At 52.6% G+C, this 25139-nt stretch overlaps 1 non-coding gene and 2 pseudogenes across 1 annotated transcript; all 3 read left to right on the forward strand.

The window, feature by feature from the left end:
* The first annotated feature begins 3643 nt into the window (after positions 1 to 3643).
* Positions 3644 to 3827, forward strand: LOC119979178. The gene has a single exon (XR_005463673.1). It is a non-coding gene; the product is annotated as a U2 spliceosomal RNA (small nuclear RNA).
* A 5689-nt stretch (positions 3828 to 9516) lies between these two features.
* On the forward strand, positions 9517 to 9692 carry LOC119979188 (annotated as a pseudogene).
* A 3444-nt stretch (positions 9693 to 13136) lies between these two features.
* Positions 13137 to 13316, forward strand: LOC119979183 (annotated as a pseudogene).
* Positions 13317 to 25139: the final 11823 nt, after the last annotated feature.

Below are 25139 nucleotides of genomic sequence, written 5' to 3' on the forward strand. Positions count from 1 at the left end.
GAAGTATTAAAGATACTTCGCGGTGTGTAGCCACACTCGGCTACTTAGAAAATGTAAGAGCCGACCTACTGTTCTGCAGGAGTGTGGGATTCCACACCTCAGCAACTACAGGCGCTGGTCGAGCTGGTGGTCCCACGGGCCATCCATCTGGTCAGGAGGAAACGACTGTCGTTCCTCCGGCCTGGGTATTCTGCTACGGGGAGGCAATTTCACCATCTCCGACGTTAAGGAGGTGGTGGGGGGACGCCTCCTAGTAGCAGACGTCAAATACAAAAACACCCCTATCAGACTTATTAACGTGTATGCCCCAGCCGTAAAAACTGAGCGACTGGCTGTCCTTCAGCAACTACCACTGCTGTTGGCCACCTCCATGCCGGTCATCCTGGGCGGTGACTTCAACTGCATCATCGATGCGGATGGACGATCCGGCAGAGCCGGCAGCAAACTAGACGCTACGTCCAGACTCCTGATGGAAACGGTAAAAGACGCCAAGCTGCTCGACGTCTTCAGCAACCCTGCAGACGGAGCGCAGCGTAGATACACATGGTCACGGCCAGATGGGTCCGTCCGTTCCAGAATAGATTTCTTTTTTGTGTCCCGTGCTTTCACGGTCAGGCCCACCGACGTCAAGCCGGTGTTCTTCTCTGACCACTGCCTCCTACTGGCTGACTGCCACCTGCAGGAAAACCAGGGGGTGGGCAGGGGGACATGGAAGCTAAATGTAAAACTGTTGACCCCAGAGAACCTCCAGGAACTCAAAAGGGATTACAAAGGTTGGAGAACCGTGAAACCCCTCTTTGAGTCTCCACATCTCTGGTGGGAAGCAATCAAGGGGAACATCAAAAGGTTCTTCATCCTCAAGGGCATACAGAAGGTGAGAGAGAGACGAGGGGTCACAACCAGGCTCCAGAAAAGCATGCAAAACTTACTCCAGCTGCAGTCGATGGGGGTTGATGTCAAGGAGGATCTCCAAGAGGTGAAGAGCCAGCAGGCCTCTCTCTACACCTCGGAGGCCTCCAAGGTCATCTTCCGGTCCAGAGTCCGCTCTGTGGAGCAGGATGAAAAGTGCTCACGCTTCTTCTTCCAAAAGGTGCACAGAGGACACCTCTGTGATCAGCAGCCTGAAGGAAGAAGATGGCTCTGTAAAGACATCGCAGTCTGACATACTGAGGATCAGTCAATCCTTCTATGCCAGACTGTATGATCTGAAGCCAACAGACAGCACTGTTACCCAGACCTTCCTGTCGTCTATCACGGAGGTCTTGGACGACAACGAGGGGGAAAACCTGGACAAACCACTAACTCTGGACGAGCTGACAAAGGCCGTCAAGTCCTTTGAGACGAGTAAGACTCCCGGAAGCGACGGCTTACCGGCTGAGTTGTACTTGGCTCTGTGGGACTGGATGGGCCCAGACCTGCTGGAAGTGTACGAGAGTATGCTTCTGGATGGCAGCATGTCAGAATCCATGCGGAAAGGCATCATCACCCTCATCTACAAGCAGAAGGGGGAAAGGGAAGAAATTCGAAATTGGCGACCCATTTCACTGTTAAATGTGGATTACAAAATCCTAGCCAAAGTCATCGCCAATCGGGTCAAGTCTGCTCTGGAGTCGGTAATCCACCCTGACCAGACCTGTGCTGTACCCGGCAGGAAGATCTCTGACAGCCTCGCGCTGCTCAGGGATACGATCGCCTACGTGCAGGACAGGAGGGTGGACACCTGCCTCATCAGCCTTGACCAGGAGAAGGCCTTTGACAGAATATCGCACACCTACATGATGGATGTGCTCTCCAAAATGGGGTTTGGGGAGGGAATTCGCAATTGGATCAAACTGCTCTACACAAACATCTATAGCGCAGTCTCAATCAATGGGTGGGAATCAGAAAAGTTCCAGATCAAATCTGGAGTCAGGCAGGGCTGCCCTCTCTCCTCGGCCCTGTTTGTATGCTGCATAGAACCTTTTGCCGAGTCCATCAGGAAGGATCCGGACATGAGAGGGGTGACGATCCCTGGCAGCGGAGGCACACAAGTCAAGGCCTCCCTGTACATGGACGACGTCGCCGTCTTCTGCTCGGATCCCGCGTCTGTACGCAGGCTCTTGGACACCTGCGACCAGTTTGAACTGGCCTCAGGAGCCAAGGTAAACCGCGGCAAGAGCGAGGCCATGTTCTTTGGGAACTGGGCCGACCGATCCTTTGTCCCCTTCACGATCAGGTCAGATTACCTGAAAGTGCTGGGGATATGGTTCGGAGCGGCTGGGGCATGCACCAAAAACTGGGAGGAACGAATCACCAAAGCAAAACAGAAACTGGGCTGGTGGGAGCAACGCTCCCTCTCCATTGCGGGCAAAACCCTGGTCATCAGGTGTGAGGTACTCTCGGTGTTACTGTACGTGGCGCAGGTCTGGCCCATCACTCGGACCTACGCCGCAGCAGTCACCCGGGCCATCTTCAAATTCATCTGGAGATCCAAGATGGACCGGGTCCGAAGAGACACAATGTACAAGCCTCTAGATAAAGGAGGGAGGAACGTACCCAACGCCGCCCTCATCCTGATGGCCACCTTTGTGTGCAACTGCATCAAGCTGTGCGTAGACCCCGGGTATGCAAACACCAAGTGTCACTACATACTGAGGTTCTACCTGTCCCCGGTGTTACGAAGGATGGGCCTGGCCTCATTGCCGCGGAACGCTCCAAGTAGTTGGACCGTACCGTACCACCTATCCTTCGTGGAAAAATTTTTGAAGGAAAACACCTTTGACCACAAGGCAATGAAGCAGTGGTCAGCACGTAATGTCCTCGAGACCCTCAGAGAAAAGGAGACTGTGGAGGACGTTGGATGGTTCCCTGAGCAGACTGTCAGAGCCATCTGGCAGAATGCCTCATCACCAGAACTTTCAAACAAGCACCAAGACCTCGCTTGGCTGGTGGTGAGAAGGGCCCTCCCTGTCAGATTCTTCATGTACACCCGAAGGCTCAGCATCAATGCACGCTGCCCTCGGAGTGGTTGTGGGGGAAATGAAACAGTCACACACCTCCTTGTGGAATGTGCCTTTGCAAAACAGGTCTGGAGTGAGATGCAGTGGTATCTGTCAAGGTTCATCCCGAGCAGCTCAGTAACACAGGACTCTGTGCTCTATGGACTGTTTCCAGGGACCCACACCGAGACAGATATCAACTGCTGCTGGAAGGTCATCAACTCGGTGAAAGACGCTCTTTGGTCTGCCCGAAACTTGCTGATCTTCCAGTGCAAAGAACTGTCCTCGACCGATTGTTGCAGACTGGCACATTCCAAGGTCCAGGACTACGTGCTGAGGGACGCACTCAAGCTTGGGGCAGCGGCCGCCAAGGCGCAATGGGGAAAGACCACAGTGTAAGGTCTTACCACCAAATGTACACCGAGGGGTTGGTAACAGTGTAAAACCCCTCGGTCCGGAGTTCTTTTTTTCCATTACCAGAATGTATGTATGAAAGAAACAAAGTAATGTAAATATTGAAAAAAGAACTGTAACTTATAGTAGGATACGTGTGCAACGTTATCCCAATGGAATCGACGACAAATGAATGTAACTGAGACGGAAATGTACAGTCAAGGTATTTTGAAATGTTCTGTAAAGATTAAGATAAATTTTATGAATAAAGTATATTTTTTTGAAAAAAAAAAAAAAAAAAAATCTGTTCTTATCAGTTTAATATCTGATACGTCCCTTATCTGGGGACCATATATTAAATTGATTTTTGGAGCAGGGAGATGGAATAGGGGCTTGCTCCGTCCACTCCACGCATCAACCTGGTATTGCAGTATCTCCAGGAATGGTGCACACCACCCCTTCTTGGGGAATTTACAAGTCAAAAAACAGTTCAAACACATACAAATACACACTTTATCTCACTCGTAAGAAGTCTTACAACACCAGGTTCGCACTCAATCACTAAACTACTTTGGGGAGACAATTCCCAACTCCATCAAACTGCTCTACATAAACATCTATACCACAGTCTATCGCTTCTCCGCCTTTTGGCTAACATCAAGTGTCGCGCACTTGATCGGGGGAAGCTAAGGATTCGATCTTGATGTCGATCGTGGATTGGAGAGACTGAAGACTGAAGAGACGTTTAAGCTCAGCTGCTATTGGTGGATCTTCATGCTGGCCTAAACCTTTGGTTTGGGCCTAACGCCGGTACTGTCAAGAGCCAACGTCGGAGCTATGACCACTGCTGCATCCCGACCACCAGGCTGGGGAGTGCGAAACACTGTCCGAGTCACAGTCAGGAAGTCGGAAGGGAAGTCGCCTGTGGATCGAATTTTCTTCGTGAAGCGGGTACTGATCGACTGCTGCGGGTTTCAACCAACAGATATCTTCTGCTTGCAAGATTTCCCCAACAACGGTTACTTCGATGTCACCTTCAGGAATGTTGCTGATTGCATCAAATTCTTGGATATGTTTAAAGAAAAAGGCAACCAGAGCCCCCTGTCTATCCTGACTGCGGAGCCTCTGTTCACGCTACCATCGCAGAGAAACCGCGTTATTACGCTGCACATGTACAACGCCTACGTCCCCATGTCTGATGTGCTTACGTTCCTCGCCAGGTACGTTGACCTGAAAAGCGACAGCTTACAACTAAAGGACACCTTTGGCATCTGGACAGGCGAGCACCAGGTCAAGGTAACCCTGAGAACGAACGCCAATGGAACCATCTTGCACCCACCCTCCAGTTTCGCCATTGGAGGAAACCGAGGCTACCTCTACTACGGGGTGCAGCCACGAGTATGTCACACCTGTGGCAAAGCGGGGCACATGGCCGCCAACTGCAAAGTCACCTTCTGCAAAAACTGCAAGCAGGAGGGGCACATGACAAAGGACTGTAAGGAAGACAAGTACTCCAACCTGTGTGGGGAGGCCGGCCATCTTTCCAGGGCCTGCCCAAAACGTGGGGCAACGTATGCACAAATCATCAGCGGCGGAGCCAAAAAGGCAACCACACAGGAGGAAGTACAGGCACCCTCCATCGACAAAGACACCACACCACAGAATGCCGAAACCCTACAGCAAGGCCCTCAACAGAATGTGGAGGCCCCAGCACAGCCTGACAAAACAACCCCACTCCCATCTGGCGAGGAACACGAGACACCCGAGGATGGAACACAGAGTGAAGAGCGCTGGGAAACGGCAGGCACAAGAAAAGCAAAGAGGAAAATGAAAAGTGAATCAAAGAAACCCCCGACGGGGAATGGAAAAAAGCGGCAACTCAACAGCGCCGACAACTCCTGCGATGAAGGCGAGCAATCAAAGAATAGGCCTCAATCAAAGAGGCAAAGCACCAATGTGGGAGGGGATGCACAGAACCCCCAGACCACAGACAGGAACGAAAACAAAACTCAACCAGAGCACCAACCTCTGGACGATGGGAATCGGCCTACAACCCCAACACCCGCTGACTGCCACGCCGGGCACAACGGCTACACCCCCACCCCCTCCACATTGCACATCCATCAGGCTCAAGGCCACACTGAGGACAATGGCAGCTTCCTAAACCCTGATACGGTGAAGCATTTTGAGAACACCACCGGCATGACGGGGAACTTTGAACAGCTGGAACAACCAACTGAAATGGACTCTGAAATCTGAGACTGGTAAATCTACTCTTTTTAAAATGGGTTTTAAAATTGCATCAATTAATGTGCGAAGTATTAAAGATACTTCGCGGTGTGTAGCCACACTCGGCTACTTAGAAAATGTAAGAGCCGACCTACTGTTTCTGCAGGAGTGTGGGATTCCACACCTCAGCAACTACAGGCGCTGGTCGAGCTGGTGGTCCCACGGGCCATCCATCTGGTCAGGAGGAAACGACTGTCGTTCCTCCGGCCTGGGTATTCTGCTACGGGGAGGCAATTTCACCATCTCCGACGTTAAGGAGGTGGTGGGGGGACGCCTCCTAGTAGCAGACGTCAAATACAAAAACACCCCTATCAGACTTATTAACGTGTATGCCCCAGCCGTTAAAACTGAGCGATTGGCTGTCCTTCAGCAACTACCACTGCTGTTGGCCACCTCCATGCCGGTCATCCTGGGCGGTGACTTCAACTGCATCATCGATGCGGATGGACGATCCGGCAGAGCCGGCAGCAAACTAGACGCTACGTCCAGACTCCTGATGGAAACGGTAAAAGACGCCAAGCTGCTCGACGTCTTCAGCAACCCTGCAGACGGAGCGCAGCGTAGATACACATGGTCACGGCCAGATGGGTCCGTCCGTTCCAGAATAGATTTCTTTTTTGTGTCCCGTGCTTTCACGGTCAGGCCCACCGACGTCAAGCCGGTGTTCTTCTCTGACCACTGCCTCCTACTGGCTGACTGCCACCTGCAGGAAAACCAGGGGGTGGGCAGGGGGACATGGAAGCTAAATGTAAAACTGTTGACCCCAGAGAACCTCCAGGAACTCAAAAGGGATTACAAAGGTTGGAGAACCGTGAAACCCCTCTTTGAGTCTCAACATCTCTGGTGGGAAGCAATCAAGGGGAACATCAAAAGGTTCTTCATCCTCAAGGGCATACAGAAGGTGAGAGAGAGACGAGGGGTCACAACCAGGCTCCAGAAAAGCATGCAAAACTTACTCCAGCTGCAGTCGATGGGGGTTGATGTCAAGGAGGATCTCCAAGAGGTGAAGAGCCAGCAGGCCTCTCTCTACACCTCGGAGGCCTCCAAGGTCATCTTCCGGTCCAGAGTCCGCTCCGTGGAGCAGGATGAAAAGTGCTCACGCTTCTTCTTCCAAAAGGTGCACAGAGAGACCTCTGTGATCAGCAGCCTGAAGGAAGAAGATGGCTCTGTAAAGACATCGCAGTCTGACATACTGAGGATCAGTCAATCCTTCTATGCCAGACTGTATGATCTGAAGCCAACAGACAGCACTGTTACCCAGACCTTCCTGTCGTCTATCACAGAGGTCTTGGACGACAACGAGGGGGAAAACCTGGACAAACCACTAACTCTGGACGAGCTGACAAAGGCCGTCAAGTCCTTTGAGACGAGTAAAACTCCCGGAAGCGACGGCTTACCGGCTGAGTTGTACTTGGCTCTGTGGGACTGGATGGGCCCAGACCTGCTGGAAGTGTACGAGAGTATGCTTCTGGATGGCAGCATGTCAGAATCCATGCGGAAAGGCATCATCACCCTCATCTACAAGCAGAAGGGGGAAAGGGAAGAAATTCGAAATTGGCGACCCATTTCACTGTTAAATGTGGATTACAAAATCCTAGCCAAAGTCATCGCCAATCGGGTCAAGTCTGCTCTGGAGTCGGTAATCCACCCTGACCAGACCTGTGCTGTACCCGGCAGGAAGATCTCTGACAGCCTCGCGCTGCTCAGGGATACGATCGCCTACGTGCAGGACAGGAGGGTGGACACCTGCCTCATCAGCCTTGACCAGGAGAAGGCCTTTGACAGAATATCGCACACCTACATGATGGATGTGCTCTCCAAAATGGGGTTTGGGGAGGGAATTCACAATTGGATCAAACTGCTCTACACAAACATCTATAGCGCAGTCTCAATCAATGGGTGGGAATCAGAAAAGTTCCAGATCAAATCTGGAGTCAGGCAGGGCTGCCCTCTCTCCTCGGCCCTTTTTGTATGCTGCATAGAACCTTTTGCCGAGTCCATCAGGAAGGATCCGGACATGAGAGGGGTGACGATCCCTGGCAGCGGAGGCACGGAAGTCAAGGCCTCCCTGTACATGGACGACGTCGCCGTTTTCTGCTCGGATCCCGCGTCTGTACGCAGGCTCTTGGACACCTGCGACCAGTTTGAACTGGCCTCAGGAGCCAAGGTAAACCGCGGCAAGAGCGAGGCCATGTTCTTTGGGAACTGGGCCGACCGATCCTTTGTCCCCTTCACGATCAGGTCAGATTACCTGAAAGTGCTGGGGATATGGTTCGGAGCGGCTGGGGCATGCACCAAAAACTGGGAGGAACGAATCACCAAAGCAAAACAGAAACTGGGCTGGTGGGAGCAACGCTCCCTCTCCATTGCGGGCAAAACCCTGGTCATCAGGTGTGAGGTACTCTCGGTGTTACTGTACGTGGCGCAGGTCTGGCCCATCACTCGGACCTACGCCGCAGCAGTCACCCGGGCCATCTTCAAATTCATCTGGAGATCCAAGATGGACCGGGTCCGAAGAGACACAATGTACAAGCCTCTAGATAAAGGAGGGAGGAACGTACCCAACGCCGCCCTCATCCTGATGGCCACCTTTGTGTGCAACTGCATCAAGCTGTGCGTAGACCCCGGGTATGCAAACACCAAGTGTCACTACATACTGAGGTTCTACCTGTCCCCGGTGTTACGAAGGATGGGCCTGGCCTCATTGCCGCGGAACGCTCCAAGCAGTTGGACCGTGCCGTACCACCTATCCTTCGTGGAAAAATTTTTGAAGGAAAACACCTTTGACCACAAGGCAATGAAGCAGTGGTCAGCACGTAATGTCCTCGAGACCCTCAGAGAAAAGGAGACTGTGGAGGATGTTGGATGGTTCCCTGAGCAGACTGTCAGAGCCATCTGGCAGAATGCCTCATCACCAGAACTTTCAAACAAGCACCAAGACCTCGCTTGGCTGGTGGTGAGAAGGGCCCTCCCTGTCAGATTCTTCATGTACACCCGAAGGCTCAGCATCAATGCACGCTGCCCTCGGAGTGGTTGTGGGGGAAATGAAACAGTCACACACCTCCTTGTGGAATGTGCCTTTGCAAAACAGGTCTGGAGTGAGATGCAGTGGTATCTGTCAAGGTTCATCCCGAGCAGCTCAGTAACACAGGACTCTGTGCTCTATGGACTGTTTCCAGGGACCCACACCGAGACAGATATCAACTGCTGCTGGAAGGTCATCAACTCGGTGAAAGACGCTCTTTGGTCTGCCCGAAACTTGCTGATCTTCCAGTGCAAAGAACTGTCCTCGACCGAGTGTTGCAGACTGGCACATTCCAAGGTCCAGGACTACGTGCTGAGGGACGCACTCAAGCTTGGGGCAGCGGCCGCCAAGGCGCAATGGGGAAAGACCACAGTGTAAGGTCTTACCACCAAATGTACACCGAGGGGTTGGTAACAGTGTAAAACCCCTCGGTCCGGAGTTCTTTTTTTCCATTACCAGAATGTATGTATGAAAGAAACAAAGTAATGTAAATATTGAAAAAGAATTGTAACTTATAGTAGGATACGTGTGCAACGTTATCCCAATGGAATCGACGACAAATGAATGTACCTGAGACGGAAATGTACAGTCAAGGTATTTTGAAATGGTTCTGTAAAATTAAGATAATTTTATGAATAAGTATATTTTTTGAAAAAAAAATCTGTTCTTATCAGTTTATATTGAAAAAAGAAACTGTAACTTATCGTAGGATACGTGTGGCAACGTATCCCAATGGAATCGACGACAAATGAATGTAACTGAGACGGAAATGTACAGTCAAGGTATTTTGAAATGTTCTGTAAAGATTAAGATAAATTTTATGAATAAAGTATATTTTTTGAAAAAAAAAAAAATCTGTTCTTATCAGTTTAATATCTGATACGTCCCTTATCTGGGGACCATATATTAAATTGATTTTTGGAGCAGGGAGATGGAATAGGGGCTTGCTCCGTCCACTCCACGCATCAACCTGGTATTGCAGTATCTCCAGGAATGGTGCACACCACCCCTTCTTGGGGAATTTACAAGTCAAAAAACAGTTCAAACACATCCAAATACACACTTTATCTCACTCAATCACTAAACTACTTTGGGGAGACAATTCCCAACTCCATCAAACTGCTCTACATAAACATCTATACCACAGTCTATCGCTTCTCGGCCTTTTGGCTAAGATCAAGTGTAGCGCACTTGATCGGGGGAAGCTAAGGATTCGATCTTGATGTCGATCGTGGATTGGAGACACTGAAGACTGAAGAGACGTTTAAGCTCAGCTGCTATTGGTGGATCTTCATGCTGGCCTAAACCTTGGTTTGGGCCTAACGCCGGTACAGTCAAGAGCCAACGTCGGAGCTATGACCACTGCTGCATCCCGACCACCAGGCTGGGGAGTGCGAAACACTGTCCGAGTCACAGTCAGGAAGTCGGAAGGGAAGTCCCCTGTGGATCGAATCTTCTTCGTGAAGCGGGTACTGATCGACTGCTGCGGGTTTCAACCGGGGGTGGGCAGGGGGACATGGAAGCTAAATGTAAAACTGTTGACCCCAGAGAACCTCCAGGAACTCAAAAGGGATTACAAAGGTTGGAGAACCGTGAAACCCCTCTTTGAGTCTCCACATCTCTGGTGGGAAGCAATCAAGGGGAACATCAAAAGGTTCTTCATCCTCAAGGGCATACAGAAGGTGAGAGAGAGACGAGGGGTCACAACCAGGCTCCAGAAAAGCATGCAAAACTTACTCCAGCTGCAGTCGATGGGGGTTGATGTCAAGGAGGATCTCCAAGAGGTGAAGAGCCAGCAGGCCTCTCTCTACACCTCGGAGGCCTCCAAGGTCATCTTCCGGTCCAGAGTCCGCTCTGTGGAGCAGGATGAAAAGTGCTCACGCTTCTTCTTCCAGAAGGTGCACAGAGAGACCTCTGTGATCAGCAGCCTGAAGGAAGAAGATGGCTCTGTAAAGACATCGCAGTCTGACATACTGAGGATCAGTCAATCCTTCTATGCCAGACTGTATGATCTGAAGCCAACAGACAGCACTGTTACCCAGACCTTCCTGTCGTCTATCACGGAGGTCTTGGACGACAACGAGGGGGAAAACCTGGACAAACCACTAACTCTGGACGAACTGACAAAGGCCGTCAAGTCCTTTGAGACGAGTAAAACTCCCGGAAGCGACGGCTTACCGGCTGAGTTGTACTTGGCTCTGTGGGACTGGATGGGCCCAGACCTGCTGGAAGTGTACGAGAGTATGCTTCTGGATGGCAGCATGTCAGAATCCATGCGGAAAGGCATCATCACCCTCATCTACAAGCAGAAGGGGGAAAGGGAAGAAATTCGAAATTGGCGACCCATTTCACTGTTAAATGTGGATTACAAAATCTTAGCCAAAGTCATCGCCAATCGGGTCAAGTCTGCTCTGGAGTCGGTAATCCACCCTGACCAAACCTGTGCTGTACCTGGCAGGAAGATCTCTGACAGCCTCGCGCTGCTCAGGGATACGATCGCCTACGTGCAGGACAGGAGGGTGGACACCTGCCTCATCAGCCTTGACCAGGAGAAGGCTTTTGACAGAATATCGCACACCTACATGATGGATGTGCTCTCCAAAATGGGGTTTGGGGAGGGAATTCGCAATTGGATCAAACTGCTCTACACAAACATCTATAGCGCAGTCTCAATCAATGGGTGGGAATCAGAAAAGTTCCTGATCAAATCTGGAGTCAGGCAGGGCTGCCCTCTCTCCTCGGCCCTGTTTGTGTGCTGCATAGAACCTTTTGCCGAGTCCATCAGGAAGGATCCGGACATGAGAGGGGTGACGATCCCAGGCAGCGGAGGCACGCAAGTCAAGGCCTCCCTGTACATGGACGACGTTGCCGTCTTCTGCTCGGATCCCGCGTCTGTACGCAGGCTCTTGGACACCTGCGACCAGTTTGAACTGGCCTCAGGAGCCAAGGTAAACCGCGGCAAGAGCGAGGCCATGTTCTTCGGGAACTGGGCCGACCGATCCTTTGTCCCCTTCACGATCAGGTCAGATTACCTGAAAGTGCTGGGGATATGGTTCGGAGCGGCTGGGGCATGCACCAAAAACTGGGAGGAACGAATTACCAAAGCAAAACAGAAACTGGGCTGGTGGGAGCAACGCTCCCTCTCCATTGCGGGCAAAACCCTGGTCATCAGGTGTGAGGTACTCTCGGTGTTACTGTACGTAGCGCAGGTCTGGCCCATCACTCGGACCTGCGCTGCAGCAGTCACCCGGGCCATCTTCAAATTCATTTGGAGATCCAAGATGGACCGGGTCCGAAGAGACACAATGTACAAGCCTCTAGATAAAGGAGGGAGGAACGTACCCAACGCCGCCCTCACCCTGATGGCCACCTTTGTGTGCAACTGCATCAAGCTGTGCGTAGACCCCGGGTATGCAAACACCAAGTGTTACTTCATACTCAGGTTCTACCTGTCCCCGGTGTTACGAAGGATGGGCCTGGCCTCATTGCCGCGGAACGCTCCAAGTAGTTGGACCGTACCGTACCACCTATCCTTCGTGGAAAAATTTTTGAAGGAAAACACCTTTGACCACAAGGCAATGAAGCAGTGGTCAGCACGTAATGTCCTCGAGACCCTCAGAGAAAAGGAGACTGTGGAGGACGTTGGATGGTTCCCTGAGCAGACTGTCAGAGCCATCTGGCAGAATGCCTCATCACCAGAACTTTCAAACAAGCACCAAGACCTCGCTTGGCTGGTGGTGAGAAGGGCCCTCCCTGTCAGATCCTTCATGCACACCCGAAGGCTCAGCATCAATGCACGCTGCCCTCGGAGTGGTTGTGGGGGAAATGAAACAGTCACACACCTCCTTGTGGAATGTGCCTTTGCAAAGAAGGTCTGGAGTGAGATGCAGTGGTATCTGTCAAGGTTCATCCCGAGCAGCTCTGTGACACAGGACTCTGTGCTCTATGGACTGTTTCCAGGGACCCACACCGAGACAGATATCAACTGCTGCTGGAAGGTCATCAACTCGGTGAAAGACGCTCTTTGGTCTGCCCGAAACTTGCTGATCTTCCAGTGCAAAGAATTGTCCTCGACCGAGTGTTGCAGACTGGCACATTCCAAGGTCCAGGACTACGTGCTGAGGGACGCACTCAAGCTTGGGGCAGCTGCCGCCAAGGCGCAATGGGGGAAGACCACAGTGTAAGGTCTTACCAGCAAATGTACACCGAGGGGTTGGTAACAGTGTAAAACCCCTCGGTCCGGAGTCCTTTTTTTTCCATTACCAGAATGTATGTATGAAAGAAACAAAGTAATGTAAATATTGAAAAAAGAACTGTAACTTATAGTAGGATACATGTGCAACGTTATCCCAATGGAATTGACGACAAATGAATGTAACTGAGACGGAAATGTACAGTCAAGGTATTTTGAAATGTTCTGTAAAGATTAAGATAAATTTTATGAATAAAGTATATTTTTTGAAAAAAAAAAAAAAAAATCTGTTCTTATCAGTTTAATATCTGATACGTCCCTTATCTGGGGACCATATATTAAATTGATTTTTGGAGCAGGGAGATGGAATAGGGGCTTGCTCCGTCCACTCCACGCATCAACCTGGTATTGCAGTATCTCCAGGAATGGTGCACACCACCCCTTCTTGGGGAATTTCCAAGTCAAAAAACAGTTCAAACACATCCAAATACACACTTTATCTCACTCAATCACTAAACTACTTTGGGGAGACAATTCCCAACTCCATCAAACTGCTCTACATAAACATCTATAGCACAGTCTATCGCTTATCGGCCTTTTGGCTAAGATCAAGTGTAGCGCACTTGATCGGGGGAAGCTAAGGATTTCGATCTTGATGTCGATCGTGCATTGGAGAGACTGAAGAAACGTTTGAGCTCGGCTGCTATTGGTGGATCTTCATGCTGGCACAGTCTATCGATCTTGATGTCGATCGTGGATTGGAGAGACTGAAGACTGAAGAGACGTTTAAGCTCAGCTGCTATTGGTGGATCTTCATGCTGGCCTAAACCTTGGTTTGGGCCTAACGCCGGTACAGTCAAGAGCCAACGTCGGAGCTATGACCACTGCTGCATCCCGACCACCAGGCTGGGGAGTGCGAAACACTGTCCGAGTCACAGTCAGGAAGTCGGAAGGGAAGTCGCCTGTGGATCGAATCTTCTTCGTGAAGCGGGTACTGATCGACTGCTGCGGGTTTCAAGCAGCAGATATCTTTGCCTTGCAAGAGTTCCCCAACAACGGCTACTTTGATGTCACCTTCAAGAATGTAGCCGATTGCATCAAGTTCTTGGATGTGTTTAAAGGAAAAGGCAACCAGAGCCCCCTGTCTATCCTGACTGCGGAGCCTCTGTTCACGCTACCATCGCAGAGAAACCGGGTTGTTACGTTGCACATGTACAACCCCCACGTCCCCGTGTCTGATGTACTTGTGTCTGGTGACTGAACAGGTAGACGAGGGTAGAGCAGTTGATGTGGTGTATATGGATTTCAGTAAAGCGTTTGATAAGGTTCCCCACGGTCGGCTATTGCAGAAAATACGGAGGCTGGGGATTGAGGGTGATTTAGAGATGTGTATCAGAAATTGGCTAGTTGAAAGAAGACAGAGGGTGGTAGTTGATGGGAAATGTTCAGAATGGAGTTCAGTTACGAGTGGCGTACCACAAGGATCTGTTCTGGGGCCGTTGCTGTTTGTCATTTTTATAAATTACCTAGAGGAGGGCGCAGAAGGATGGGTGAGTAAATTTGCAGACGACACTAAAGTCGGTGGAGTTGTAGACAGTGCGGAAGGATGTTGCAGGTTACAGAGGGACATAGATAAGCTGCAGAGCTGGGCTGAGAGGTGGCAAATGGAGTTTAATGTGGAGAAGTGTGAGGTGATTCACTTTGGAAAGAATAACAGGAATGCGGAATATTTGGCTAATGGTAAAATTCTTGGTAGTGTGGATGAGCAGAGGGATCTCGGTGTCCATGTACATAGATCCCTGAAAGTTGCCACCCAGGTTGATAGGGTTGTGAAGAAGGCCTATGGTGTGTTGGCCTTTATTGGTAGAGGGATTGAGTTCCGGAGCCATGAGGTCATGTTGCAGTTGTACAAAACTCTAGTACGGCCGCATTTGGAGTATTGCGTACAGTTCTGGTCGCCTCATTATAGGAAGGACGTGGAAGCTTTGGAACGGGTGCAGAGGAGATTTACCAGGATGTTGCTTGGTATGGAGGGAAAATCTTATGAGGAAAGGCTGATGGACTTGAGGTTGTTTTCGTTAGAGAGAAGAAGGTTAAGAGGTGACTTAATAGAGGCATACAAAATGATCAGAGGGTTAGATAGGGTGGACAGCGAGAGCCTTCTCCCGTGGATGGAGGTGGCTAGCACGAGGGGACATAGCCTTAAATTGAGGGGTAATAGATATAGGACAGAGGTCAGAGGTGGGTTTTTTACGCAAAGAGTGGTGAGGCCGTGGAATGCCCTACCTGCAACAGTAGTGAACTCACCAACATTGAGGGCATTTAAAAATTTGTTGGATAAGCATATGGATGACAAGGGCATAGTGTAGGTTAGATGGCCTTTATTTTTTTTCCATGTCGGTGCAACATCGAGGGCCGAAGGGCCTGTACTGCGCTGTATCGTTCTGTGTTCTATGTTCTATGTACTTACGATCCTCGCCAGGTACGTTGACTTGAAAAGCGACAGCACGCAACTAAAGGACACCTTCGGCATCTGGACATGCGAGCACCAGGTCAAGGTAACCCTGAGAAAGAATGCCAATGGAACCATCTTGCACCCACCCTCCAGTTTCGCCATTGGAGGAAACCGAGGCTACCTCTACCACGGGGGGCAGCCACGAGTATGTCACACCTGTGGCAAAGCGGGGCACATGGCCGCCAACTGCAAAGTCACCTTCTGCAAAAACTGCAAGCAGGAGGGGCACATGACAAAAGACTGTAAGCAAGACAAGCACTGCAACCTGTGTGGGGAGGCCGGCCATCTCTACAGGGACTCCCCAAAACGGTGGGCAACCTATGCGCAAACCATCAGCGGTGGAGTCAAAAAGGCAACCACACAGGAGGTACAGGCACCCTCCACCGACAAAGACACCACACCACAGAATGCCGAAACTCTACAGAAAGGCCCTCAACAGAATGTGGAGGCCACAGCACAGCCTGACAAAACAACCCCACTCCCATCTGGCGAGGAACACGAGACAACCGAGGATGGAACAAAGAGTGAAGAGCGCTGGGAAACGGCAGGCACAAGAAAAGCAAAGAGGAAAATAAAAAATGAAACAAAGAAACCCCCGACGGGGAATGGTAAAAAGCGGCAACTCAACAGCGCCGACAACTCCTGCGATGAAGGCGAGCAATCAAAGAATAGGCCTCAATTAAAGAGGCAAAGCACCAATGTGGGAGGGGATGCACAGAACCCCCAGACCACAGACAGGAACGAAAACAAAACTCAACCAGAGCACCAACCGACCGACGCCCACCGATGTCAAGCCGGTGTTCTTCTCTGACCACTGCCTCCTACTGGCTGACTGCTATCTGCGGGAAAACCAGGGGGTGGGCAGGGGGACATGGAAGCTAAATGTAAAGCTGTTGACCCCAGAGAACCTCCAGGAACTCAAAAGGGATTACCGAGGTTGGAGAACCGTGAAACCCCTCTTTGAGTCTCCACATCTCTGGTGGGAAGCAATCAAGGGGAACATCAAAAGGTTCTTCATCCTACTTCCGGTTGAGGCTATGACCAGCTAAGTCGCACGTTTGGCTGCTCCTGTTAGGAAGGTGTTTTCGGGCCGATTGGAGGGCCCCTAACGGCGCTGGGACGGCAATTCCCGGTGGGGGAAGGTTCCCAGAGGAGAACCCCGTCAAATTTATGGTCGTCACCCGAAGTGGGGCAGGAAAAAAAGCGGCAGCAGCTCCCCGAAAAAAGCGGGGGAAGAAATCCAAAATGGCGGCCGGCGGCGCACCCGAGGACTGGAGGACATGGGCGGCGGAGCAGCAGGCCGCTCTCCTGCGCTTCTTCACGGAGCTGAAAGTGGAGCTGCTGGAGTCGATGAACGCGACGACCACCAGGCTGATGGGGGCGCAGGCGACCCAAGAGGCGTCAATTCGGGAGCTGCAGCAGGAGATGACTGTGAGGGAGGAGGAGGCCACGGTCCTCGTGGGAAAGGTGGAGGTGCACGAGGCACTCCACCTGAGATGGCAAAACCGATTGGAGGAGATGGATACCCGCATGAGGCGGAAAAACCTGAGGATCCTGGGCCTGGCAGAAGGGCTGGAGGGGTCGGACCTCCAGGGGTATGTGGCAGAAATGCTGGGCTCACTGATGGGGGCAGGGGCCGTCCCTTCGCCCCTGGAATTGGAGGAGGCCTACAGAGTAATGGCCAGGAAGCCAAGAGCAAACGAACCCCCGAGGGCGGTGCTGGTTCGGTTCCAGCGATTCAGTGACCGGGAGAGGGTGCTGAGGTGGGCCAAGAGAGAGAGGAGCAGCAAATGGGAGAACTCGACGGTGAGGATCTTTCAGGACTGGAGTGCGGAGGTGGCAAAGCGGGGGGCCCGGTTCAACCGGACGAAGGCGGTGCTGCATGCCAAGAGAATTAGATTCGGGATGCTGCAGCCAGCGCGCTTGAGGGTGACCTACAAGGACCAGCACCACTATTTCGAGTCCCCGGAGGAGGCGTGGGCCTTTGTCCAGGAAGAAAAGCTGGACTCGAACTAGAACCAGGGGATACTTGGCGGTCGTTGCCGCTCTGGTACTTTAAGCTGGACACGTGGCTTTCTGTTGGTTGGATTTTCACTTGGCCGTATTTTTGGACCCTTTTTGTTCTCTATACCAGTTTTTTCTCTCTTTTTCCTGTTATTTATAATGTTATGGTGGGAGGGCGGGGTGGGGTGGGGGGGGGAGTGCCGGGGGTATGTGTTTCTTGTGGGGTTTTTGGTTGTTTTGTATTTATCGGTGGGAGATCGGGGACGGGGGTGGAACTGAAGATGGAGGGGCAGGGAGGGGCAGGGCGAAAGCGCGGGCTTTCCTCTGGTTTCCCGCGCACGGGGCAGAGGAGGGAGGGGGGTGGGAGTAAGGGGCGTGGTTAGCAATGGCTCCCTTTCCCGCGCTGGAGCGGGGTCAAGGAGGGGTGGTAAGGGGGGGGACGTCCCCCATGCCGGGAGGAGCCGGAGTGTGGCAGGGGCAGCCGGGTCAGCGTAAACCAGCTGACTCACGGAAGTACTATGGAGGGTGCGTCGCGGCTAGGAAGGGTCCTAGCCTGGGGGGGGGAGGGGGGTGGGGGGGGGGGGGAGGGGGGAAGGGGGGGGGCCACCGGGTTGCTGCTGAAAAGGCCAGGGAGGAGAAGTTGAGGACTGGAGGGGTGGGGGGGGGGCGCCATCGCCATGGGGAGCGGGTCAGAAAGGGAGGGCTGACTCGGGGCGAGCAGGTGACAGGATATGGCTAGTCGGCGGGGGAAAGGGGCGGGCTGCCCTTCGACCCGGCTGATCACTTGGAATGTGAGGGGGCTGAATGGGCCGGTCAAGAGAACGAGAGTAATCTCGCATTTGAAGGGGCTGAAGGCGGATGTAGCAATGCTACAAGAGACCCATTTGAAGGTGGCGGACCAGGTCCGCCTGAGAAGGGGGTGGGTGGGACAAGTGTTCCACTCAGGACTGGACGTAAAGAACCGAGGGGTGGCGATCCTGGTAGGGAAGAGGGTGTCGTTCGTGGCGGCGGAGGTGGTGGCGGATAAAGAGGGTAGATATGTCATGGTGAAGGGTAGGCTGCAGGGGGAGAAAGTGGTGATGGTTAACGTGTATGCCCCGAACTGGGACGACGCTGGCTTCATGAGGCGCCTATTGGGCCTCATTCCGGACCTGGAGGCAGGGGGCCTGATCATGGGGGGGGACTTCAACACAGTGCTGGACCCCGTGTTGGACAGATCGAGTTCAAGGACGAGTAGGAGGCCGGCAGCGGCAGAAGTGTTAAAGGGGTTTATGGAGCAGATGGGAGGGGTGGACCCCTGGAGGTTTGGGAGGCCGAGGGCGAGGGAGTATTCCTTTTTCTCCCATGTCCACAGAGTCTATTCTAGAATTGACTTTTTTGTATTAAGCAGGGGACTGATCCCGAAAGTACGGGAAGTGGAGTACTCGGCCATAGCGGTCTCAGACCACGCGCCACACTGGGTAGATTTGGAAATGGGAGAGGTGCGGGACCAGCGTCCGCTGTGGCGTCTGGATGTGGGGTTGCTGGCGGATGAGGAGGTGTGTAAGAGGGTCCGGAAGAGCATTGAGAGATATCTGGACATTAATGACACGGGGGAGGTGCAGGTGGGGATGGTATGGGAGGCCCTGAAGGCGGTGATCCGGGGGGAACTGATCTCCATACGGGCACATAGGGAAAGGAGGGAGAGACAGGAGAGGGAGAGGCTGGTGGGGGAGCTTCTGGACGTGGATAGGAAATATGCGGAGGCACCAGAGGAGGGGCTGCTGGGGGAACGGCGTAGTTTGCAGGCTAAGTTTGACCTGTTGACCACCAGAAAGGCGGAGACACAGTGGAGAAGGGCGCAGGGCGCGGTTTATGAGTATGGGGAGAAGGCGAGTAGGATGCTGGCGCATCAGCTCCGCAAGCGGGATGCGGCTAGAGAAATTGGGGGAGTAAGGGAGAGGGGTGGGAACATAGTGCAGAAGGGGCCAGAAGTAAATGGGGTTTTCAGAGACTTCTATAAGGAGCTGTATCGGTCAGAGCCGTCGACGAGGGGAGGGGGGATGGAGGGCTTCTTGAACAAACTGAGGTTCCCCAAGGTCCAAGAGGAGCTGGTAGAGGGGCTGGGGGCGCAGATAGGGCTAGAGGAGCTAGTCAAGGGGATTGGGCATATGCAGTCGGGGAAGGCGCCGGGGCCAGACGGGTTCCCGGTGGAATTTTACAAAAAATATGCGGATCTGGTGGGCCCTGTGCTGGTGCGAGCCTTCAACGAGGCATGGGAGGGGGGGGCTCTGCCCCCGACAATGTCGCAGGCACTGATCTCTCTGATCTTGAAGCGGGATAAGGACCCCGTGCAGTGTGGGTCATATAGGCCTATCTCGCTCCTGAATGTGGACGCCAAGCTGTTGGCAAAGATCCTGGCTACCAGGATAGAGGATTGTGTGCCAGGGGTGATACACGAGGACCAGACGGGTTTTGTGAAAGGGCGGCAGCTTAATACGAACGTGCGGAGACTGCTAAACGTCATCATGATGCCGGCAGTGGAGGGGGAGGCGGAGATAGTGGTGGCATTGGACGCGGAGAAAGCATTTGATAGGGTGGAGTGGAAGTACCTGTGGGAGACGCTGGAGCGGTTTGGATTTGGGGAGGGATTTATTAAATGGGTGAAGCTGCTATATTCGGCCCCGACGGCAAGTGTAGTGACGAATGGTAGGAGATCGGAGTATTTTGGGCTCCACCGGGGGACCAGACAGGGGTGCCCCTTGTCCCCCCTGCTCTTCGCACTGGCAATTGAACCGTTGGCGATGGCACTGAGGGGCTCAGGGAGGTGGAGAGGGCTGATAAGGGGTGGGGAGGAGCACCGGGTATCGCTATACGCGGACGACCTGCTGCTATACGTGGCAGACCCAGAAGGGGGAATGCCGGAGGTGATGGAACTGCTAGCAGAATTCGGGGACTTTTCGGGGTACAAGCTAAACTTGGGTAAGAGTGAGGTATTTGTGATACACCCAGGGGACCAGGAAGAGGGAATCGGGAGACTCCCGTTGAAGAGAGCAGGAAAGAGTTTTAGATATTTAGGGGTGCAGGTGGCAAGGAACTGGGGGACTCTCCACAAGTTGAACTTCTCTAGGCTAGTGGAACAGATGGAGGAGGAATTTAAAAGGTGGGACATGGTGCCGCTGTCGCTGGCGGGCAGAGTGCAGTCCGTTAAAATGACGGTCCTCCCAAGGTTTTTGTTTTTATTTCAGTGCTTGCCCATCTTCCTCCCGAGGGCCTTCTTCAAAAAGGTGACGAGCAGCATCATGAGCTACGTGTGGGCGCACGGCACCCCAAGGGTGAGGAGGGTCTTCTTGGAGCGGAGTAGGGAGAGTGGAGGGCTGGCATTACCCAACCTTTCGGGGTATTACTGGGCGGCTAATGTGTCGATGGTGCGCAAGTGGATGATGGAAGGGGAGGGGGCAGCTTGGAAACGAATGGAGAGGGCGTCCTGTGGCAACACAAGCCTGGGGGCCCTAGTAACGGCGCCATGGCCGCTCCCTCCCACGAGGTACACCACGAGCCCGGTGGTGGCGGCCACCCTCAAGATCTGGGGGCAGTGGAGGCGACACAGGGGGGAAGTGGGAGGTCTGATGGAGGCACCGTTAAGAGGGAACCATAGATTCATCCCGGGGAACATGGACGGGGGATTTCAGAGCTGGCACAGGGTGGGCATCAGGCAGCTGAAGGATCTGTTTGTAGATGGGAGGTTTGCGAGCCTGAGAGAGCTGGAGGAGAAATTCGGGCTCCCCCCGGGAAACGTGTTTCGACATTTGCAGGTGAAGGCATTTGCTAGCCGCCAGGTGGAAGGGTTCCCCTTGCTCCCCAGCAGGGGGGCGAGCGATAGGGTGCTCTCGGGGGTCTGGGTCGGAGGGGGGAGGATATCGGACATATACAAAGTAATGCAGGAGGCTGAGGAGGCATCAGTAGAGGAGTTGAAAGCCAAGTGGGAGGGGGAGCTGGGAGAGCAGATAGAGGATGGGACATGGGCTGATGCCCTGGAGAGGGTTAATTCTTCCTCCTCGTGTGCGAGGCTTAGCCTCATTCAATTTAAGGTGCTACATAGAGCCCATATGACGGGGACAAGGATGAGTCGGTTCTTTGGGGGTGAGGACAGATGTGTCAGGTGTTCGGGAAGTCCAGCGAACCATGTCCATATGTTTTGGGCATGTCCGGCACTGGAGGAGTTCTGGAAGGGGGTGGCAAGGACGGTGTCGAGGGCGGTGGGATCCAGGGTCAAACCAGGATGGGGACTAGCGATCTTTGGGGTTGGGGTGGAGCCGGGGGTACAGGAGGCGAGAGAGGCCGGAATACTGGCCTTTGCGTCCCTAGTTGCACGAAGAAGGATACTGATACAGTGGAAGGACGTGAGGCCTCCAAGCGTGGAAACTTGGATTAATGACATGGCAAGCTTTATCCAGTTGGAAAGGGTCAAATTCGCCCTGAGAGGGTCGGTACAAGGGTTCTTCAGGCGGTGGCAGCCTTTCCTCGACTTTTTGGCTCAAAGATAGGGTGCAGAGGTCGCAGCAGCAGCAACCCCGGGGGGGGGGGGGGGGGGGCAACAACGGGGGTGGTGGGTTATTTAAGGTTGTAATGCGGACAAATTTGTTCGCAGTTCATGTTTGATGTTAATTGTTGCTTTGTTTGTTTTTTGGGGGGGGGGGGAGGGGGGGGAGGGACAGCGCGCGCGGGGGGTCGGGCGGGGGGGGGATATCTGTTAAGAGGGAATATTGTGTAATAGTCTATGGTTAGGGGGGGTAAGTATTTTCATGTAAAAAATCTCCTCAATAAAAATTATTTAAAAAAAAAAGGTTCTTCATCCTCAAAGGCGTTCAAAAGGTGAGAGAGAGGCGAGGGGTCATGTCCAGGCTCCAGAAAAGCATGCAAAACTTACTCCAGCTGCAGTCGATGGGGGTTGATGTCAAGGAGGATCTCCAAGAGGTGAAGGGCCAGAAAGCCTCGCTCTACACCTCGGAGGCTTCCAAGGTTATCTTCCAGTAACCCCCATTAATTGTATGGAAATAGGGCTTAAGTGGTGATAATTGGTTTCTCACCACACTATGGGGAGATCCCGATTTTACCGTCGAGAGAGGACCTACGAGTTTGTCTCACAGACTGTTCACCCCCTGCCGTGTTTCTCGTTTTGCTATTCATTTCACTTGAGCGAGAGCGCAAGCAGTTCGAAAATCGCACCCTAGATACCTGGGACCCAGTGAGCAGCACTGGAGGAATTATGGAGATTTGGGGGGAATTTGGCCAGTTTTCGGAATATAGATTGATGATGGGAAAGAGCGAGGCATTCCCGATCAACGCCAGAGGGAAAGAGAGCAGATCAGGGAAGTTGCCATCCAGGGTGGTGGGGGCGAGCTTTAGGTACCTAGGAATCCAGGTGGCGCAGAGCTGGCCCCTGCTACATAGATTGAACTTGGCTCCACTGGAGAGAATGAAGGCAAATTTCAAATTTTGTTTCAATAAATATTTTTCTCCTTTTCACATTTTCTCCCAAATTTACACCCACTAAAAATAAAAATAATCAGTAAAGATACAATGTCAATCCCCATATCAATAACAACAATCCCATCCTCCCACCAAACCCCCAAACAGCAGCCCGCATGTTCACATAAACAAATAACAAAAAGGAATCAGGAATTACCCATACTCCCCTTTAACACATACAGTCCCCCATCCCCAAACACCCCCCCCACCCCACTAATGTTCGATGTAATCCAATTCTCAAAAGTGCAGAATGAATAACGCCCATGAATTGTTGAACCCCTCCATCCTTCCCCTCGATTCAAATTTGACCGTCTCAACAGTCAAGAATTCCAGCAGGTCCCCCGACCATTCCAGGGTACAGGGTGGAGAGGTTGATCTCCATCCCAACTGGATCCGCCTTCGGGCAATCGATGAGGCAAAGGCTACAACATCTGCCTCCGCACCCATTTCCAATCCCGGCTGGTCTTACACCCCGTATATGGCCTCCCGAGAGCCGGGGTCCAGTTTCACATGCACCACTTTAGAGATTACCCGAAAAATCTACTTCCAGTGATCCTCCAGCTTTGGACAGGACCAAAACATAGAACATAGAACAGTACAGCACAGAACAGGCCCTTCGGCCCTCAATGTTGTGCCGAGCCATGATCACCCTACTCAAACCCACGTATCCACCCTATACCCGTAACCCAACAACCCCCCCCCTTAACCCCACCTTTATTAGGACACTACGGGCAATTTAGCATGGCCAATCCACCTAACCCGCACATCTTTGGGCTGTGGGAGGAAACCGGAGCACCCGGAGGAAACCCACGCACACAGGGGGAGGACGTGCAGACTCCACACAGACAGTGACCCAGCCGGGAATCGAACCTGGGACCCTGGAGCTGTGAAGCATTTATGCTAACCACCATGCTACCCTGCTGCCCCATACGAGTGTAGTTTGCGGAACCCCCCCCCCCTGCAATGTTCACAAACATCTTCTACCCCCTCAAAGAGCCGGCTTATCTTTGCCCTTGTGAGGTGTGCTCTGTCTCCCAGCTTCAGCTGTATCAACCCCATCCTGGCACACGAGGTGGAGGCGTTCACCCTCTGGAGCACCTCAAATGAGAACCCCTCCTCCATACCCTCTCCCAACTCTTCCTCCCACTTTGCCTCATTCCCATCCAACAGTGCATTCTCCTCTTCCAAAATAACCCCATAAACCGCCGACACTACCCCCTTCGAAGGCAGATTTCAATAATAATCTTTATTACTGTCACAAGTAGGCTCACATTAAAACTGCAATGAAGTTACTGTGAAAATCCCCGAGTCGCCACACTCCGTCGCCTGTTTGGGTACACGGAGGGAAAATTCAAAATGTTCAATTCACCAAACAAGCATGTCCTTCATGACTTGTCAGAGCACCTGGAGGAAACCCACGCAGACACGGGGGCAACGTGCAGACACCACACAGAGTAACCCAAGCCGAGAATCAAACCCGGGTGCCTTGCGCTGTGAGGCAACCGTGCTATGGTGTCGTCAAGAATTGGATGTGTTGCCGCTGTCACTGACTGGGCGCCTGCAGACGGTTAAAATGACAGTGCTGCCCAGGTTCTCGTTTGTGTTCCAGAAACTCTCTATCTTTGTTCCCAATTCCCTTTTTAGGGAGGTTGATGGAATCATTTTATGGTTTGTGTCGATGGGCAAGACCCCGCTGGTGAGAAGGGTGTACCTGAAGTGGGGGAGAGGGGTGGGAGGGTGACGTTGCCAAATTTGCTAAATTACTATTGGCCGGTGAATATTGCGATGGTGAGGAAATGGGTGATTGGGGGAGTCAGTGCAGGCAACATTTTGGGCTGGAGGGCATGTTGTTGTGGGAGCTGATATGCAACAACCACAAGTTTGTGCTGGTGGGGCAGGATGTGAGATTTCGGGCGTGGCAGCAGGTGGGGTTTGAGTATTTCAGGGGCTTCCTCATCGGGGGAAAATTGGCGGGGCTGGAGGAGTTGGAGGAATTTTATGAGTTGCCCAAAGGGAACGGCTTCAGGAGCCATTCAGGTGAGGGATGTTGTGAGGAGAGAGGAGCCTGAAGGGTTTCTGGCATGGGTTCTCGGATGGTCTGTCTGAGGTTCTGGGTGTGGGCTGGCCCCGAGTCCGGAGGTGGTGATATTTTGTGTGTTGGAAGACCCAGGAGTGCAGCGGAATGGGGGAGGGAGAGAGGCTGGTGTATTGGCCTGTGTCTCCCTGACAGTG

The sequence above is a fragment of the Scyliorhinus canicula genome, chromosome 15, assembly GCF_902713615.1.
Source record: "Scyliorhinus canicula chromosome 15, sScyCan1.1, whole genome shotgun sequence".
Classification (NCBI taxonomy): Eukaryota; Metazoa; Chordata; class Chondrichthyes; order Carcharhiniformes; family Scyliorhinidae; genus Scyliorhinus; species Scyliorhinus canicula.